The sequence below is a fragment of the Rutilus rutilus genome (genome assembly GCF_951802725.1).
Source record: "Rutilus rutilus genome assembly, chromosome: 16".
Lineage (NCBI taxonomy): Eukaryota > Metazoa > Chordata > Actinopteri > Cypriniformes > Leuciscidae > Rutilus > Rutilus rutilus.
This window is the reverse complement of record NC_140224.1, coordinates 37,627,146-37,649,475: the sequence shown is the minus strand read 5'-3', so window position 1 is coordinate 37,649,475 and position 22,330 is coordinate 37,627,146. Positions and strand designations below refer to the sequence as shown.

Sequence of the window (22,330 nt, the reverse complement as noted above, 5' to 3'; positions counted from 1 at the left end):
TGTGCTTTTGTGCTTTACAGGGTCTTTCCGTGGCACTCACAGAAAGTTCCTGATGCGATATCTGAGTGTGATTTGTTCCTGTAGAGCTCGTTGATTCCCATGATGTGGCCTGAAACACTGGGCCTGTTTACACCTGCTCACTTCACTTCAGTGCCGAAATACTTTCGAGACGGATTTAACCCTCATCCTTCCCTCGCACTTCGTAACACACCTTTCCCTCGCGGGTCAAAATGACCTGAAGCCCTAAAATTATACTTCTTTTTTTTCTTTTTTTTTTGAAAGCTTATTTTTATTTCATTTTGATAATATTTTTTCTATTTTTTTAATGCAATTTTTTTTTAATTTCTTGTCATTTTTTATTTTATTTACCTTTAAATGACTAGATTTGATCAATAAATAATAAATAAATAGTAATTTAAGCACATTCCTCACATTCTTTCATCTTAAATTTAAAATAACTTACAATTTCATGCATAACCCCTTTTTTCACGTTTATGCGCTTTTGTGCATTACAGGGTCTTTTCGTTGCGCTCACAGAAAGTTCCTGATGATATATTTGTGTGATTTGTTCCTGTAGAGCTCGGTGATTCCCAGTGTTTGGACTGATTCTAGACGTGTGACATGCAACACCGGGTCTGTTTACACCTGCTCACTTCATGTGTTTTCTCTGATGGGTTAGCTATCGGATCGGGAAAAGACCCGGTGATTTAAATCACTTCAGGATGTGGTCTGAGACTCTTTCCAGATGAAACAGGACAAGTGTAAATTCATCTGGTCCTTCAAACCACAGAATATGAATCAGAATCAGAAAGGGGTTTATTGCCAGGTATGTTTACAAGCCATTTGTTTTGGTGACAGAAGCTTCCACAGCACAAACAGAATGACAGTGACAGAACACAGATAATAGAAAAATAATAAAAATAGAATAAGTAAAAAGGAATAAAGAAAAAACAATATTTTAAAAATATAACATTTGTTAGTTTTACTCCTAAAATGTTAAATAGTAACGTGTCATATTCTCATATTAGCCTGAATTCCAGTTCATAAAAATGCTGCATTCACTAAAATTCACATTTAAAGGGCAGATTAACGTTAAGACAATATTCTGATTCCGGCTCCAGGAATAAGCCTGTTTTAATGGGAAATCTGTTGCATGTTAAACACCTTATTCAAAAAATCCACTGACAGGAGAAATACTGTATACATGCTAGGACCGCAAGGAATTATGGGTCTAACAGATGCTCAGCTGAATCTTGTGTTTTTGTGAAGCGTGCGATCAGACACGTATATCATGAGGTGAGTGAACAAATCAAAGCTCTTGAAGCTGTATCTGTAATCCGCTGACGTGAGTTCCAGCTGTGTGTGTGTCGTGTCGTCTCACCGTGACTCAGCACTCCTCAGTTTCTCCTTCGTGAGACGCCATGATGATCAGTGATCAATATTAATGTATCTGACTGGGCTCTACATCGACAGCATCTGAAGGGCTCACACAGGAGGTGTGTGTGTGTGTGTGTGTGTGTGTGTCTGATGAGCTGAAGGGGTTAATGAGCGTTTAGTAATGTGACTTCAGGCCCCGAGCATCATCTGACCCGTCTGTCATTAATATCTACAGCTGTTCCAGAGATGTTTTGGAGACCATCCTCATGAAGTTAGAGAGTGTACATATAAAGAGGCCATATTACTAGAGGACAAAGTCTTGATGTTGTTCAGGCTCTACTAGAACAGGTTTTCCTGCTTGAATGTTGATTATTTTCCTCATATTCTCCATTGTTGCGGCTCCTCTCTTCCCAGTCTGTCAGTAACGCTCTGTTTACTTCCTGTCTCTATGAAGCCCCTCCTTCTGAAACACACACTGTGCTCTGATTGGTCGGCTGGAGCAGTGTGTTGTGATTGGTCAATTCGTGTGATTGGATGGAAATGTCCCGCCCTTACCATAAATCTTAGCATAAGATAAATAATGCTTTAAATAAAAATTAAAGTTCAATAGAGAAATATGCAATGATGGTAAAAACGAAGTGATGCTTTTAAATATTAAATTAAAACCACCAGTAGGTGGCGGCAGGGCACTGTCTTTATGAGTGAGTCGTCGAGTCATTCGTTCATCGTAACGAAGCAAGTGGCTGTAATTAAGAATTAATGAATGTTCAAAGCCGCAGATTCGTTCACAAACACTGCTGTGGCTTTTGTTGCAAAAAATACTGACAATACTGTGTTTAAAATGAACATCACTTAATATTAATACCTTTCGTTTGTTGAACTGTTTAAAATCAGTGTCACATTTGCAGTCGTGTGGATGTTTGTATAATGTGATCAACGTTAAACAGGAACTCAGGAACAGGAAGAGAGTTAGAATGGATCTCTATTGCTCTATATGCACAGTCTGTGCCTGTTTCTGTTCTTCATGCTAGTAAGTGCTCAATCCCCACTTTAAAAGGTATATTGTCGAGAACGGTAGTATAGCGTGATTTGCCACGGCAGCATCATCTGCACACACTGTCATCTACACACTGTGTGTGTGTGAATGCAGTCAGTTTTGACCACAAAATATGAGGTCATTTGATTGGATGCATGCTCAGTTTTAATGTTATTTTAAGGTGGGGTAGAATTAAATGAATGGCAAGACACGTTGAGTGAGGGTGCGTGCCCCTTCTGTCACCTCACACACCCCAGCTTGAGAACCACTGCTATACAGTTTGAACACAGTATGAAAACATTACGCCTATGGACATTCCCCATAAACCACATGTGAGTGTGTGTGTGTGTGTGTGTGTGTGTGTGTGATCATCACAGGACGCTCATATGAGTGTTTATTATCTGTGTGAGCGTCTGCACAGGATTACATCAGGTTCGGATAATCTGGATTTGATCTGTTACATGGATTACAGCAGAATTAGCTCGACTCGCACATCAGACACACACCTGATCGTTCACCACCGGCTTGATTGCTGAGTGACTCACCAATAACAGACACTGGTGTTCAAAAGTTTAGGTGTGTGTGTGTGTGTGTGTGTGTGAGTATGTGTGTGTGTGTGTCTTCTCAGTGTCCATCAGACACACACCTGATCGTTCACCACCGGCTTGATTGCTGAGTGACTCACCAATAACAGACACTGGTGTTCAAAAGTTTAGGTGTGTGTGTGTGTGTGTGTGTGTGTGTGTGTGTGTGTGAGTATGTGTGTGTGTGTGTGTGTGTGTGTGTGAGTGTGTGTGTGTGTGTCCTCTCAGTGTCCATCAGACAGACACACCCATCACTCTCTGCAATGCAGTTTCCCCTGGTCTGCCAGCTCTGTCTGAGTCTCAGGGTTTACACAGGTCACAGTTCTTGAGTTCAGTGTGTGTTGTAGTTATGGATCGCAGTTCTTGTGTTCAGTGTGTGTTGTAGTTATGGATCGCAGTTCTTGAGTTCAGTGTGTGTTGTAGTTATGGATCGCAGTTCTTGTGTTCAGTGTGTGTTGTAGTTATGGATCGCAGTTCTTGTGTTCAGTGTGTGTTGTAGTTATGGATCACAGTTCTTGAGTTCAGTGTGTGTTGTAGTTATGGATCGCAGTTCTTGTGTTCAGTGTGTGTTGTAGTTATGGATCGCAGTTCTTGAGTTCAGTGTGTGTTGTAGTTATGGATCGCAGTTCTTGTGTTCAGTGTGTGTTGTAGTTATGGATCGCAGTTCTTGTGTTCAGTGTGTGTTGTAGTTATGGATCGCAGTTCTTGTGTTCAGTGTGTGTTGTAGTTATGGATCGCAGTTCTTGTGTTCAGTGTGTGTTGTAGTTATGGATCGCAGTTCTTGAGTTCAGTGTGTGTTGTAGTTATGGATCGCAGTTCTTGAGTTCAGTGTGTGTTGTAGTTATGGATCGCAGTTCTTGTGTTCAGTGTGTGTTGTAGTTATGGATCGCAGTTCTTGTGTTCAGTGTGTGTTGTAGTTATGGATCGCAGTTCTTGTGTTCAGTGTGTGTTGTAGTTATGGATCGCAGTTCTTGAGTTCAGTGTGTGTTGTAGTTATGGATCGCAGTTCTTGTGTTCAGTGTGTGTTGTAGTTATGGATCGCAGTTCTTGTGTTCAGTGTGTGTTGTAGTTATGGATCACAGTTCTTGAGTTCAGTGTGTGTTGTAGTTATGGATCGCAGTTCTTGTGTTCAGTGTGTGTTGTAGTTATGGATCACAGTTCTTGTGTTCAGTGTGTGTTGTAGTTATGGATCGCAGTTCTTGAGTTCAGTGTGTGTTGTAGTTATGGATCGCAGTTCTTGTGTTCAGTGTGTGTTGTAGTTATGGATCGCAGTTCTTGTGTTCAGTGTGTGTTGTAGTTATGGATCACAGTTCTTGAGTTCAGTGTGTGTTGTAGTTATGGATCGCAGTTCTTGTGTTCAGTGTGTGTTGTAGTTATGGATCGCAGTTCTTGAGTTCAGTGTGTGTTGTAGTTATGGATCGCAGTTCTTGTGTTCAGTGTGTGTTGTAGTTATGGATCACAGTTCTTGTGTTCAGTGTGTGTTGTAGTTATGGATCGCAGTTCTTGAGTTCAGTGTGTGTTGTAGTTATGGATCGCAGTTCTTGTGTTCAGTGTGTGTTGTAGTTATGGATCGCAGTTCTTGTGTTCAGTGTGTGTTGTAGTTATGGATCACAGTTCTTGAGTTCAGTGTGTGTTGTAGTTATGGATCGCAGTTCTTGTGTTCAGTGTGTGTTGTAGTTATGGATCGCAGTTCTTGAGTTCAGTGTGTGTTGTAGTTATGGATCGCAGTTCTTGTGTTCAGTGTGTGTTGTAGTTATGGATCGCAGTTCTTGTGTTCAGTGTGTGTTGTAGTTATGGATCGCAGTTCTTGTGTTCAGTGTGTGTTGTAGTTATGGATCGCAGTTCTTGTGTTCAGTGTGTGTTGTAGTTATGGATCGCAGTTCTTGAGTTCAGTGTGTGTTGTAGTTATGGATCGCAGTTCTTGAGTTCAGTGTGTGTTGTAGTTATGGATCGCAGTTCTTGTGTTCAGTGTGTGTTGTAGTTATGGATCGCAGTTCTTGTGTTCAGTGTGTGTTGTAGTTATGGATCGCAGTTCTTGTGTTCAGTGTGTGTTGTAGTTATGGATCGCAGTTCTTGAGTTCAGTGTGTGTTGTAGTTATGGATCGCAGTTCTTGAGTTCAGTGTGTGTTGTAGTTATGGATCGCAGTTCTTGTGTTCAGTGTGTGTTGTAGTTATGGATCGCAGTTCTTGAGTTCAGTGTGTGTTGTAGTTATGGATCGCAGTTCTTGAGTTCAGTGTGTGTTGTAGTTATGGATCGCAGTTCTTGTGTTCAGTGTGTGTTGTAGTTATGGATCGCAGTTCTTGAGTTCAGTGTGTGTTGTAGTTATGGATCGCAGTTCTTGTGTTCAGTGTGTGTTGTAGTTATGGATCGCAGTTCTTGTGTTCAGTGTGTGTTGTAGTTATGGATCGCAGTTCTTGAGTTCAGTGTGTGTTGTAGTTATGGATCGCAGTTCTTGTGTTCAGTGTGTGTTGTAGTTATGGATCGCAGTTCTTGTGTTCAGTGTGTGTTGTAGTTATGGATCGCAGTTCTTGAGGTCAGTGTGTGTTGTAGTTATGGATCGCAGTTCTTGTGTTCAGTGTGTGTTGTAGTTATGGATCGCAGTTCTTGTGTTCAGTGTGTGTTGTAGTTATGGATCGCAGTTCTTGAGTTCAGTGTGTGTTGTAGTTATGGATCGCAGTTCTTGTGTTCAGTGTGTGTTGTAGTTATGGATCGCAGTTCTTGTGTTCAGTGTGTGTTGTAGTTATGGATCGCAGTTCTTGTGTTCAGTGTGTGTTGTAGTTATGGATCGCAGTTCTTGTGTTCAGTGTGTGTTGTAGTTATGGATCGCAGTTCTTGTGTTCAGTGTGTGTTGTAGTTATGGATCGCAGTTCTTGTGTTCAGTGTGTGTTGTAGTTGGGCAATTCCACGCAAAGGTCATCCTTGCCATGAAAAAATAAAGTTTTTACCTAAAGATCAAAACCCCTTTTAAGTTGTCCATTTAGGTCTGTAATATACTGTATTAATGTGCTGTATCAGAAATTTTAAGAAAATTGCCTTGTTTTTCCACCACATATGAGGTGAGCAACAATGCTAAAATTTTAATTTCAACCATCCATATTTCATGCTTTCAAAAGAGGTATCAAAGACCCCCCTTTTAAAAACTTAATTTGAACATAAAGCATTTTGCTGAAAGTTGGAGGCATGCCTGAGAAATAAATATACTAATTTGGTCATAACAGCACTGCCTTTTGAATTTATAAGGGCTTTAATAAAGAGGTCTCGACGCTTCAGTGCTCTGTCACGTCCGTAACGTTTTAAAGATTAAGTTTATATAATATAACAATTATAAATGCAAATAACTTGAAACTTTATATGCAAAGCTAAACTATGTTCATGCTTACTAGGATCGACATTTCATTCCACTACTTTGCTCTGAACAACCATAATAATGCGTTACGGACGTGACCGTTACGGACGCTTCACATCAAATCATATGCACTTGTGATCGGTTTCAGGCTTACCATATATTCAGTGCATATCCAATAATCGCAATATATTTGTGCTTTGTTAGTTTTAATATGAAAAAATGTCTCAACTTTCAAATTAAGTCTATTTTATAACAAAATGTAAACAATAGAGACCGCTCTTAATACGGCGTGGCAGAGTTTCCGCTAGAAAAAAATGGTGCCGGTCAAAGTGACCGGCAGAGGTTTCGTTTTCCGGACATTTTGATGATATGCCGGTCAAAAATCGCCTCTTAATTAAGGGGGCGGGATTATTACACGATTTATTATTTATAATAATAATAATATTACCATCTTACGTGACAGTTCTCCATTACAGACGCGTCGCGACCGTTCAAAGCGGCACTAAAAGACTGCTTTAAAACTTTCACAGAGACCTCAAACAGAAAGCACAAAGCCTTTCTTTAAAACGAATTTCGTTTTGTATTAATTGTATCTTAATTTTAATCAGTGTTTCATTATCCAATTTTCTCCATTTAATAAATAAAAAGTAAATATAGCAGACAATAAATAATCACGACAGAGGCGCCAGCGCCTGAACTGGAGCTAATGTTAAGCTATCATCCATGAACCGAAATTTAACGTATAAGGTAGCCTACTCGCCTCACACACCTAAAAAAAAAAAAAAAAAGAAATATATCTATTATCTACAGAAATCTTTACTTTTAAACAGAACCATTCAAAACTAAATAAAACGATGTAATCCGTATGAAATGTGTATTTCTCTCCGGCGCGTTCACTAGCCTACTGCGAAGATCGCGAGTCAGACTTCATCTTTGCAGCCGACACAGAAAACACTTGTTTATTAATAGACAATTAAAATGTCTCACTGCAATATTTTACATAGGCCTATATAATCATTACTTTTGCTGGTTCTTTGTGACAGCTTTTAGGTGCCGTTTACATGAACGCGTCACTGCATCAGCACCGAAAACAGAGAGAGAGAGAGAGAGAGAGAGAGCTGTTATGAAAAATTGAGTGTGAGGGATTTGTTCACTTCACACAAAAAGATCTTGGAATGAGATGGCTAACTTAGTAGCGTTTAGTCCACTGCCTATAATAGCCTAATATTTAGAGATCACTTTTTTTTTTTTTTTTTTTTAACCGACCGCCGACAACTTTGATCGGTTAACGTTGATACGGTCAGCCATCGATCAAACAGTCACCGGTTAACATCCATACTAGAGAGTAAACTTGACGGCACTCGCAAGAAAATGGATAAGTAGCTACATAATAAAATTCACAAATATTACACCATTTAAAAAATACATAGGCTACTGAGTTACTAAAACATTCTTTGTCAAATAATAGGCACCTGTTTGTTCACAGTTTTAACGTTCATGTTTCCATTTGTTTAATTTCAAGATCTGAGGTGAATTATATCCATTGTTGCTTTTACATCTACAAATGGAGCACTAAATGATATTCAAAGTCTGATTTCACGCTTTTAACAATTAATAAAGCACATAAACAGTACCAGAGATTATCGTTGCCAGTTTGCCACACTTTGTGTTTGGTGTCTGTATATTGCGCCTCAGTGCGCGGCGGATAAAGCGCACATGAACGGATCTTCTCTTCCTCTGCCAGTTACAGGACGAAATATGAATATCAGAAGGTAGTATATGATACAGTACAACTTAAAGAAGAGCATGTGTCTTATAGCCATAGGGCACTTCCTTCGGGATGTCGCGTTTTTCCCTCTTGGTTAAAACATGAATATTCATCATAATCCCGTGATCAAGCTGACAAAATAATAGTGATATTGCAATCATTTTGACTCACAACTTAAAAGTAGTTTAAAAGTAGACATTTCAGACGTCCTATAGATATATTTCTCAGGTATGTGAGGCATAGCCTACATTATACGCGGAGTTTCGGTTCATTTATGAGGCGTGCTCCACTTCACGCGACGGCGCCTCCGTGTCCTGATTATATTGTCTGCTATAGCCTATTTGCTTCTTATTTAATAAATCCAGGCAATTTGTTGATGAAACATTGATTAAAATTAAGATACAATTTATACAAAACGAAATTCACATAAAAAAAAAGCTTTCTACAAAAAAAAAAAAAAAACTAAAGAATTGGTCAAAATCATGTCTGCCCACTGATATACTGTATCCGATATATTGCGCATCTTATGATCTTACTCATGCTGTTATCCTTTCATATAATCAACATATGAAATAAAAAATACAATTATTTTATTTAAACATTAATATGAGACTAAATGCCTACTCAAATGTAATGTTGGAGCGGGATTTGAGTGAACGCCGTCTTACCGGTGATGTTGGGGGAGAGCGGTACGATTTTCGAACAAACATCGAATATTATTTTTGCTTATAATGCCAATCCTTAATATTTGGTGTTTTAAATGCCTGTTTGAGGTCTCTGTGAACGTTTTAAAGCAGTATTTTAGTGCCGCTTTCAGAGCGGTCACGTCCGTAACGGAGAACTGTCACGTCCGTAACATTGTTTTTTCCTCATAAATGCGAAAACGAAAAATAACATAAAATGAATATTTTATGTTCTGTGGAGAGCCAACCCTTCTTCATTCGGTGGGTACTATTACTTTTGGTTTGCGCAGTGTAATTCACAGAATTACTAAAAAATATTTTGGCAACAAAAAGTTAGAGATTTTTTTTGTCACGTCCGTAACGCATGTGTATTTCCCTCATATTAAATATAAAACGCATGCGTAGACTGATATTTTTCTAATGTCTGGACTCCTTTATTAAGGGAGTATGGATATATAAACAGACGTTTACATATATTGGTATTAAATGCATTTTCTGAGAATTTATATTTCAAGTTTTGACTGCAAATGTCACGTCCATAACGCTGGAATTGCCCAGTTATGGATCGCAGTTCTTGTGTTCAGTGTGTGTTGTAGTTATGGATCGCAGTTCTTGTGTTCAGTGTGTGTTGTAGTTATGGATCGCAGTTCTTGTGTTCAGTGTGTGTTGTAGTTATGGATCGCAGTTCTTGTGTTCAGTGTGTGTTGTAGTTATGGATCGCAGTTCTTGTGTTCAGTGTGTGTTGTAGTTATGGATCGCAGTTCTTGTGTTCAGTGTGTGTTGTAGTTATGGATCGCAGTTCTTGTGTTCAGTGTGTGTTGTAGTTATGGATCGCAGTTCTTGTGTTCAGTGTGTGTTGTAGTTATGGATCGCAGTTCTTGTGTTCAGTGTGTGTTGTAGTTATGGATCGCAGTTCTTGTGTTCAGTGTGTGTTGTAGTTATGGATCGCAGTTCTTGTGTTCAGTGTGTGTTGTAGTTATGGATCGCAGTTCTTGTGTTCAGTGTGTGTTGTAGTTATGGATCGCAGTTCTTGTGTTCAGTGTGTGTTGTAGTTATGGATCGCAGTTCTTGTGTTCAGTGTGTGTTGTAGTTATGGATCGCAGTTCTTGTGTTGAGAGAAGAGCTGAAGTGTGTGAGTGAGTGAGAAAGTTAAGGATCAGTGAAGTGTTTAAGTGTCTTTAGCTTCAGACATATCACATGTACGTATGTTATGGATCACTGATTAATCTCATGTAGGATGTTCAGATTCTTATCTTGACTAAATAAAAACTTGTTTTCAGAGTAAGTAAAAACTGCTGATCTTCTGAAGTTGTGTGACGAACAGACTGAAACTAAGGATGTTGACTGATTGTCTGCAGGATTCATTGAAATAAAAACTAAACTGTGATGTGGCTTAGAGCGATAATCATTAAATAAAGATAGAACATCCAAGTTAAACTCTTTGACAACAGTCCACAGGGAGCAGGTGAACTGGTATAGGTGAGGGGACTGTGATTGAGTGTAAAAGAGCTTCTCAGTCTCTGCCAGTAAAGATGAGTCATGGATCACCACTTTGTGCCAAATGTCATGAGAGACAAAAATCACATTTCTCTATGCAATATTGCAAAGAAATCTCAGTCTGTGTAGGACAAGACAGGAGGCTTCTGTTGAATGTGCGTGACCTTTGACCCCTCAGACGGCACTGCATGAGAAACCATCATGCTACTCTGTTAAATACAGCCACATGTGCTCAGGACCGCTTTATAAAACTGTCGTCACTGAATACAGTCATCATCAAGACAAGCGACTCGAGTCTCTGTTACAGGAGAAGGCTGTGCATCTGTCGAGTTCAGAGTTCAGAGTTCAGAGATCTCTGGGCCCGAGGTCATCTCAGATTATCCAGAACGCAGTGGAGACGTGTGCTGTGCTCACATGAGTCCATGTTCTCAGTCCCCAAGAGGACCATCCAGACTCTCATCAGCGACGGTGCAAAAGCAAACGAGATGGGTGATGTGCATTTCTGGGAAGGAATATCCTGGGATTGTACAGAGACTGCCATGAAGACGACATCTTTCCTGGGAAGCGAGACAATGCCAGGCCTCGTTCCTCAGTGGATGTTCCTGCGGTCCAGATCTGTCTTACTGAACATGTACGGCCCATCATGAAGAGGAGAGGCAGACGACCACAGGCTGTTGAGCAGAGGTCTCATATCAGGACACATGGGGTTCAGATTACACTTGCAAAACTGCAACAGTTAGAATCCTCAATTTCCACAGGATTAGAAAGTGTAATGAAAAGGAAAGGTGATGTGACACAGTGGGAATCCTGCCTCTGTCCAGCTCTTTAGGAGTGTGTTGCAGCCATCAGAACCTACATCTGTCAATTAAGTTGGTCAGTGACAACATCGGAAATCTTTTAAAGTTAAATAAAGATTCAAGAGGATTAACTAATCACAGATTCTTGACTTTATTGCATTTGACAAAATATCCCAACTTTTCTTCAAATAAATTATATATTATAAATACATTATTATATTATTTTTGTTAAACTTTAATTGTGTAAAATTTTGTTCTGAAATATTAAAATAGTATTAGTATATTATAATTTTATAATAATAATATTATTATATTTTATATTTTATTTAGTAATACTAATATGAATTGAGTTTTTATTATAATTTAGTAATAATACTAATACTAATCATCATTATTATTATTATTTTATAGCCATATTAATATATAATCACAATTTTGCTCAAGTTGTGCAGTCCTACAAACCAGCACAGCCTAATGTTTAAATTGCATATTAAATTGGAACCGCAATTTTTATATAAAAATACATTTTGATGTTTTTTGCTCAGATTGTGCAGCTCCAGCATCAGTCAGACTGTGTGTGTGTGTGTGTGTGTGTGTGTGTGTCAGACTGTTGTGTTGCGCACCTGTTCATGTTCTTCAGCCTCAGGTTGTTCTTACGTGTTCAATGTCATCATCAGGAACACGTGATGGTCAGGTGACCTGCACCCGCGCCACATCTGAGCACTGCTGTTTACACTCATGATGAGATGTCCTTCATCACACACTCATCATGCTGTTGAAGTGTGTGTGTGTGTGTGTGTGTGTGTGTGTGTGTGTGTGTGTGTGTGTGTGTTTATTGGTGTTCTCTATCTAGCAGCATTTGTGAATGTGCATGTCGACCCAAACAGAGATAATGTGACAGGAGGTGTGTGTGTGTGTGTGTGTTACTCTCTGCTGAGACTGTGTGTGTTGCCATCTGTGCGGTTTGTTCCTCTGATGAGACATACAGCAACACACACACACACACACACACACTCACAGATACTGTAAAACTCATGTGAACTGCACCGTCACATTTTCTGCTCTTAAAGAGACAGTGTCTTAATTCACAGACACACCCTGCACAAATACCCATCATGCCGTGTGACCGTTTGTTTTGTGTGTTATTTACAGACATGTAATCTTCCTCATTCTGTGTGACTTTTGTTCTCAGGTCATTCAACATGTTCACCACAGGATCTAATTCACAGATCACATGTGTGTGTGTGTGTGAGAGAGAAAGAGAGAGTGTGTGTGTGTGTGTGTGTGTGTGTGTGTGTGTTGATGCTGCTGGAGGCCACAGGCATTTGTTTTCTACAAAACGACAATAGGCAGATGGAGCCACATACAATATTAATGAAGAACTGTGTGTGTGTGATATTTCTTGTCAGAACACATTCGTTTATTGTGTGTGTCGTCATCTCTCCATCACTGTTTTACAGCGTATCTTGATTAAAGCTACACTGTGTAACTTTTTAAGTTGATTCTTAGCAAAAAACACTTTGTTCTATCAAAAGTATATGTGCTCATTCATGTGTAATTACTTCCACCAACTAATAAAGTATTCTCGTAAGCGTAAAATCTGCCATTTATAATACATACGAGCGAGTCTCTGGAATGGCGGAAGCCATGTTGCCCCTCCATCTTGAAACTACATTAGCCAAAGAGGGACATACCTGGAAATTCAAGCTTCGCCTTTCGCGTTTTACACCAGTGACACCTTGACGAATGCGAGGGGGAGATTACTCACGACTGCCGGCAGATTTGAAAGATTGCTGATGGAGGATCACGCCTATTCTCGAGGACATGTAGCTGTTAGCAGAGTCGCCAAGGAAGCGAAAGAGAGAATTAAAACGTCAACGCGGCAGGCAAATCAGCAAAACCAAAGTCAATACTGGAGTAACTTTTCCCAGATGGAAAGAGCTCATGAGGAGCAAAGATTTTAAAACGGACGCCGAAGTCTTCTGCTTTCCTCTCGACAGGTAATTCAGCCTATTTGTGTAAATTCTAAGTTTTACAGTTGCTTGTCTGACCATAGCATGGTTGTGCGTAACGCCAGAACGACCTCTAGTATAACTTGCGTTACTTTTCCTCGTGTCAATGGTGAAAAGTATTGTTTACCTTGTAACATAAATCTGTGCTGCGACGGATCACAGGTGATGAATAGTTTTAAAGGCGCAATTTTTGCGAAGTCGAACTGGAAGCCGTGTTAATCTTGGAATAATACGGCCACCGTAGGAGTTAAAACGCTCTCGGAATTGAAAGGAAAAGAAACTAATATTCACTGGGTAGTCATATACAATTTCACCGCTAGATGGGGGAAAATATCACACAGTGTAGCTTTAAAGACATTATAGGGATTGTCACGCGTCTCGTAATCGATCACGACACTGAACAGGACAAATCAGGCGCTCTTGTGTCATCTGACTCTGAGATTCATTAAGGGGGCCGCACACCGGACGCGCAGCTCAGCGCCGCGCCGCGCCACGTCTAGGACAACTCTCACCTGAAAATCCGATAACATCAGCAATTTTCTGATTTCTGTAAATAAATATAAAACGATATGTATATTGCAGCACAGGGTGAAGTCCGTATATACATTAACTACGATTTGAAAACTATGTAAATGGCGCTCTGTGGCGCGGCAGGATTTTGAACACGGTCCTGAGCCGTTGCTGGGCGCCGCGGACAGACGCCGGAAGGCGCCGCCGGTGTGTGTACTCTCATAGAGAATAATGTGTTCGAATTTAAAAGACGTGGCGCTGCGCGGCGCTGAGCTGCGCGTCCGGTGTGCGACCCCCTTCAGTCTTCTTGTTGTTTTGTTATATTAAAAGTTTAATTGGTGACTTCATCAAGGATAGTGAATATTTAATTGAGCTGTAATCATCCACTGACCTTAATCAAGCCAATAACAATACACACACGTGATGGAGAAAGTCCAGTCAGCTTTATTTATATAGCGTTTTATACAATACAGATTGTTTCAAAGCAGCTTCAAATTAATAAACTGGAAAATAACAGATATATATGCAAATAGCAGCAAATATGAGACAAATTCAGATTCTGCTGTAAAGACATTATTCAGATCAATTCAGTTCAGTGTTGATTCAGTTCAGTTCAATAACTGTGTCAGTGTAGAGCTAGATGGACACAGACAGCTTGTTGATTTGCTCTTTTGTGATTGATATCATAGGTCATGTGCAGTGATGATGTCAGTCTGATTGAATGACCTGATGGTGTTGTTGTGTGTATCTTTGACTTGTGTAACTCGTGTGTCTGTAGGAAGGTCTCCAGCGCTCGTGATGTGATGTTAGTTGTGTTGTGATGTGTGTAGTGATGCAGACACTCTATTACGAGCCATTAGAAGACGTCCATCATGTCATAGATGTATTGCAATGGCTCATGTGATCTGCTTCTGAACAACATGATGATGTATCAAAGAAGTAAACCATGTGCTTTAATTGCAATCATTCGCTAAAATGAACACTCGTCAAATGCAAGTAAAAATCAGCCCTGGTGAGTATATGAAACAATATTACGGTATATATGAGTATATGAAAATGTGTTACGGTATATAAGAGTATATGAAACAGTATTACGGTATATATGAGTATATGAAAAATGTGTTACGGTATATATTTTATTTTTTATTTTTTTTTTATTTTATTTATTTATTTGAAACAGGGACAATGTAAAATATACATTAACCTTAAAAAAAAAAGGAGAGATGCATTTTACCAGGTTATAGCACTTGTGCTAATTTTCACCTGTAGTCCCTGGGCAGGCTGATGTTAACATATCAAAATCTTATAATAATACATGATACTTAATAATACATTAATCCCAAAAACAGCATTAAAGTTAACACACCCTTCATTCATTCTTCAGCATTCATTTACAAATACACTCTCACATACACATCAATTACAATAAATTATGTGAACATGATTGTTTTAAAAGTAGCCCTTTTTTGGCCCGATGTGAAAAAATGTTAAAATTTACACATGTGGTCAGCTCTGTTGGCAACTTATTCCACTGTCTGATGGCCATACTTGAGAAAGCTGAGCTGCCGAATGCTGTTTTACACTGAGGAATCCTACACTCACCCCGAACAGTCGACCGAGTGGCTCGAGATGTAATTTCTGAACTCAGTGAGATAAACTTTTTTAACGGAGGAGCTGCAGTACCATTTATTATCTTGAACAAAAGACAGAGATTTGAATATATAATTATGTTTTCAAAACTTAATATACTATGTTTTTTAAGAATATGACAGTGGTGATATAACCGAGATTTCTTGTCATGAACCTTAAGAGAGCTTTTGTACAATGATTCCAGGGGCCTTAATACTGTTTTACATGCCTGTGACCAACTCGTAATGCAGTAACGAAAGTGCGGAAATATCATCGCATTTAGATATAAATTAGATGCATCTATGGTCAAAGAGTTTCTAATATATCTAAAATGTGCTATGTTCATTTTCAACGTGTTAGTTATCTTTTTAATATGTTTTTTAAAATTTAAATTTGGGTCAAGAATGACTCCTAAATATTTAAATTGGTCAACCCTTGAAATTTCCTGACCTTCAATTATGATTTTTGGTTCAGTTTTACATAGTGATAACTTACGGCGGTTTGTGAAAAACATAGAAACCGTTTTGTCAACATTCAAAGTTAAATGAGAGTTTTTCAGCCAAATCGAAATCTTTTCCATTTCCTCAGTTAACTTTCGGGCAACATCCTTAACAGTTTTACCATGGATGTATACCACTGTGTCATCAGCATACATTATCATTTTAGCATTAATACACACAGATGGAAAATCATTCATATAAAGAGAAAACAACAAGGGCCCTAATATAGAGCCCTGTGGCACACCCATAGTGCATGCTCGTAAGGGAGATGATACATTATTTATGAGTATAAAATGGTGCCATGGTATCTATGAGTATATGAAACGGTGTTACGGTATGAAACGTGTTACGTATATGAGTAAATGAAACTGTTTTATGGTATATATGAGTATATGAAATGGTGTTACGGTATTTGAATATATGAAATGGTGTTACGGTATATATGAGTTTTGTGAAACGGTGTTACGGTATGAGTATTTGAAATGGTGTTACGGTATATGAGTATTTGAAATGGTGTTACGGTATATATGGGTATGTGAAACGGTGTTACGGTATATATGAAACGTGTTACGTATATGAGTATGTGAAACGGTGTTACGGTATGAGTATTTTAAAGGGTGTTACGGTATATATGAGTATTTGAAATGGTGTTACGGTATATATGAGTATTTGAAACGGTGTTACGGTATGAGTATTTGAAATGGTGTTACGGTATGAGTATTTGAAATGGTGTTACGGTATATGAGTATATGAAATGGTGTTACGGTATATATGAGTATGTGAAACCGTGTTACGGTATATATGAAACGTGTTACGTATTTGAGTATGTGAAACGGTGTTATGGTATATAAGTATATGAAATGGTGTTACGGTATATATGAGTATTTGAAATGGTGTTACGGTATATATGAGTATGTGAAACGGTGTTACGGTATGAGTATATGAAATGGTGTTACGGTATATATGAGTATGTGAAACCGTGTTACGGTATATATGAAACGTGTTACGTATATGAGTATGTGAAACGGTGTTACGGTATGAGTATTTGAAATGGTGTTACGGTATATATGAGTATTTGAAATGGTGTTACGGTATATATGAGTATGTGAAACCGTGTTACGGTATATATGAAACGTGTTACGTATATGAGTATGTGAAACGGTGTTACGGTATGAGTATTTGAAATGGTGTTACGGTATATGAGTATTTGAAATGGTGTTACGGTATATATGGGTATGTGAAACGGTGTTACGGTATATATGAAACGTGTTACGTATATGAGTATGTGAAACGGTGTTACGGTATGAGTATTTGAAATGGTGTTACGGTATATGAGTATTTGAAATGGTGTTACGGTATATATGGGTATGTGAAACGGTGTTACGGTATATATGAAACGTGTTACGTATATGAGTATGTGAAACGGTGTTACGGTATGAGTATTTGAAATGGTGTTACGGTATATGAGTATTTGAAATGGTGTTACGGTATATATGGGTATGTGAAACGGTGTTACGGTATATATGAAACGTGTTACGTATATGAGTATGTGAAACGGTGTTACGGTATGAGTATTTGAAACGGTGTTACGGTATGAGTATTTGAAATGGTGTTACGGTATATATGAGTATTTGAAACGGTGTTACGGTATGAGTATTTGAAATGGTGTTACGGTATGAGTATTTGAAATGGTGTTACGGTATATGAGTATATGAAATGGTGTTACGGTATATATGAGTATGTGAAACCGTGTTACGGTATATATGAAACGTGTTACGTATTTGAGTATGTGAAACGGTGTTATGGTATATAAGTATATGAAATGGTGTTACGGTATATATGAGTATTTGAAATGGTGTTACGGTATATATGAGTATGTGAAACGGTGTTACGGTATGAGTATATGAAATGGTGTTACGGTATATATGAGTATGTGAAACCGTGTTACGGTATATATGAAACGTGTTACGTATATGAGTATGTGAAACGGTGTTACGGTATGAGTATTTGAAATGGTGTTACGGTATATATGAGTATTTGAAATGGTGTTACGGTATATATGAGTATGTGAAACCGTGTTACGGTATATATGAAACGTGTTACGTATATGAGTTTTGTGAAACGGTGTTACGGTATGAGTATTTGAAATGGTGTTACGGTATATGAGTATTTGAAATGGTGTTACGGTATATATGGGTATGTGAAACGGTGTTACGGTATATATGAAACGTGTTACGTATATGAGTATGTGAAACGGTGTTACGGTATGAGTATTTGAAATGGTGTTACGGTATATATGAGTATTTGAAATGGTGTTACGGTATATATGAGTATTTGAAACGGTGTTACGGTATGAGTATTTGAAACGGTGTTACGGTATATGAGTATTTGAAATGGTGTTACGGTATATATGGGTATGTGAAACGGTGTTACGGTATATATGAAACGTGTTACGTATATGAGTATGTGAAACGGTGTTACGGTATGAGTATTTTAAATGGTGTTACGGTATATATGAGTATTTTAAATGGTGTTACGGTATATATGAGTATTTGAAACGGTGTTACGGTATGAGTATTTGAAATGGTGTTACGGTATATGGGCCAGTGACAAATAAGGTTTTCAACTGATAAAAAATTCAAAAAGGTTAAAACTGCACATCAAAGTAGTTATTATCTTTATGGGGGTGTTTTTTACTTATTACTAAAATCTCAATTTTAAACAATGTATTTTAAGCGGTTTAACTGAGAATCATGTGACGACACCAGTCAAAATGTCATACGGGATAACGTTAATGCATTTTCTAAATATTACGATATTAAAACTTTTCAAATCAATAATACTTAATGAATATATAAAGTGATGCAGTAAACAATATTTGGAGCACAGAAAAAAATGTTTTGCACAACAATTTTTTCTCATTATATTGTGATTTCTTTAAACGTGACCCTACTTGTTCTTTACCCACATTTTAACACTGCAGTGTGATTTAAAATGCGAAATGTCTGAAAATGTTTTACAGGACTTGGTATCATGTTATTATTGTTTCCTCAACTCCATGAAGTGAAATAATTCATTTCAATGGGAAAAAACAGCGTTATCCCGCCTGACTTAAGTTGTTACTCGGTATGACACCATATAAGTTAACACATGAATTGTCATTTTTACAACACTTAATAATGTTCATAAATAATTAATGTTTATGTTATGCAATGTTTTTCCAAGGAAATTAATTAGGCTCCACTGTAAAGAAATACAGATGTGGTTTTCAGTGTGTAAACTGTTACACACAAACTCAGTGTGGTTTCTTCCCAGATTTGGCAAGTATACAAATACATTTAAACATTTTTTTCATGTTTATGAATATCAGAACAGCACAACTTTTCAACATTAGGTTTAATTTAGTACTGAAAAGTACCGTGAATCATTTTATTGATGATCATAGTCACTCTACATCAATATTCATAAATAATGTAAAGGGTTAAAGTAGGCGACCTTCACTCATTTCACTGAACATCATTTATTTGAACAACAAATTTACAAAAGCATGTAATTGAACAACATATTTATAAAGAAAAATCTTATTAATGGGTTGAAGTACCTTGAATCACTAAATTTCATTAGTTTCATTAAATGAACACTACATTTTTATAGACTTAAAGGGGCTGATTCCCCAATATGACAGGTTGGACAATAATTAAGTGTAATTGTAATTGAATATTAATATGAATTATATAATTTGCTAATATTTAACTAAACAATGTTAATGATATGTTAATATCACAATTTTAATGGAAATTATACAAATTAAAGCTGAAAACTGTATAATAATATATTGTCAAACAGAAAGTAACTGTTATCCTATATGACAAAATTGTTATCCGGTATGACAAAACTCAGTTTAAATCTTTATCAGGCAGTATTTTTGGCTACCTATAGAAATCTGCAACCTTTACCTTCAACTTCCAAATATGTAAATTCATGCTAAATAAACATATTTACATAAAATCCACATTATATATGTTATTTTAGCGTTATCCCATATGACACAGGATTTTACTACATAGTGTGCTAGTGAAGAAAAAGGGTGAGTTAAACACATTTTATGAAAGACATACTTACCTTTCACCATTGTTTGGGGGTCCATCAGGGTCTTCCTGATTGTGTAACATGCTGTCTCACATCGTGTCAAAATAAAATTCACAATAAAATTGCTCCAGTTTGCTTGTTATCCCGTATGACATTGGCTGACAGCCAGTTTTGGGACAGAATGCTCCAAAGCATAACAATTAACTGGATGTCATATTCTTTGTAATATTTAAATATATTGTTGTCAAGACTCATACAATAATGCCTGTGGAGGAGATGTTAGGGTTTATTCGATTTTTTACAGTTTGTTTGGCTTTTTTGTATGTCACTCTAAGGTCCGGACAGTTATCCGGTATGACATTATGTGACTATAATGTCTAATAATTCTTACACTTTGTAATACCCTCAATATATGTTTATATCATTTGATAAACAGAGATCAATTGATTCAATAAATGTGCTTTTTATTAAACATTTCCTTATTTTGACTTCATAAAGGGGTTTGGACATCAAAATTGCACGTCACGTCATTGGGCCATATATGAGTATTTGAAACGGTGTTACGGTATATATGAAATGTGTTACGTATATGAGTATGTGAAACGGTGTTACGGTATGAGTATTTGAAATGGTGTTACGGTATATATGAGTATTTGAAATGATGTTACAGTATATATGAGTATTTGAAACGGTGTTACGGTATATATGAGTATATGAAACGGTGTTACGGTATATATGAGTATATGAATGAAATGGTGTTACGGTATATATGAGTATATGAATGAAATGGTGTTACGGTATATATGAGCGGTGTTACGGTATATATGAGTATATGAAACGGTGTTACGGTAAATATGAGTATATGAAATGGTGTTACGGTATATAAGAGTATATGAATGAAATGGTGTTACGGTATATATGAGTTACGGTATATATGAGTATATGAAATGGTGTTACGGTATATAAGAGTATATGAATGAAATGGTGTTACGGTATATATGAGTTACGGTATATATGAGTATATGAAATGGTGTTACGGTATATATGAGTATATGAAATGGTGTTACGGTATACAGGGGTTTATGAAATGGTGTTACGGTATATATGAGTATATGAAATGGTGTTACGGTATATATGAGTATATGAAATGGTGTTACGGTATATATGAGTATATGAAATGGTGTTACGGTATACAGGGGTTTATGAAATGGTGTTACGGTATACAGGGGTTTATGAAATGGTGTTACGGTATATATGAGTATATGAAATGGTGTTACGGTATACAGGGGTTTATGAAATGGTGTTACGGTATACAGGGGTTTATGAAATGGTGTTACGGTATATATGAGTATATGAAACGGTGTTGACGCATACTTTCTGCTAAAGAGTGGCTCAGTTTGCAGTAAATGCTGCTCCACACAATCTTTATCTCTGCAAGGGCTGGGATTTTAGGACACTTATAACGTGCATTTTCCCAAACATCTTCCCAAATTTGTCATGAGAATTGTTTATAAATCTGTTTACAGATACTCTTTTGTTGTTTGTCAACCAAAGAGAAGCTTTAAGGTCTTTCTGACATTTACCACCAAAATAAAAGCTCTGTGGTTGAATGTTTGAAAGCATTGAAATTAAGACAGGCATAAATATTAGTACTGTAATTTACTGTTGTTCTGTAAAATAAATATTATTATATGCTTGATTTTTTAGAGTACAATAATATAGTGTTATTGTAATATATTTCTTTATTGAAATATAATATTAATTATAATAAAATATAAAGTAATATATTTTCTTATATTTTTTATGATTTAATAAATAAGAAACATTTATTTTATTATTATTATTGTTTGTATAGGCATATTGATCTAAGAAAGACACACACACACACACACACATCACAATGGAGACTAATCCTATTACATTAAGATGGAGTAACCTTGATATGAGTGTGTGTTCATGGAAAGTGTGTTAATCTGATCAGACTGTGTGTGTGTGTGTGTGTGTGTGTGTGTGTGTGTGTGTGTGTGTGTGTGTGTGTGTGCGCGCATCAGCTGCTGCAGAATTCATGTGTTGTTTAATGGTTATTGTGGTGGAATGATTTTATGGCTAATACAGATATAGATCTAGAGAATAAAGAGATCAATTTCATGTAATTAAAAAATATATTATAAATATAATAATACCATATAAGAAATATGGTAAAAAAAAGAGACAGATTGTCTGTAGATGTTGTAATGAACTCTCCTAACAGGGAGAAGAGCTCAGGGAGATTTATGTTGATAGTTTCTGAGCTTCATGACATTGAATCTTCAGTGAGTGTGAGATGGAAGTGTGTGGATTAATGCAGTCACCTGTTGAGTGTGTGTGTTCCCATGATGAAGATGAAGATGATGATGATGGTAATTGTGTGTTCAGGATGATGAGGTGTTGTGTGTTCAGGATGATGAGGATGTGTGTTGTGTGTTCAGGATGATGAGGTTGTGTGTTGTGTGTTCAGGATG

General features: G+C 37.2%; 1 protein-coding gene across 1 annotated transcript in view; it reads left to right on the top strand.

The window, feature by feature from the left end:
* The window catches only part of ryr2a (ryanodine receptor 2a (cardiac)), a 152,310-nt gene that overhangs the window by 12,995 nt on the left and 116,985 nt on the right, over positions 1-22,330 (top strand). The gene's annotated exons all lie outside the window — the stretch shown is intronic.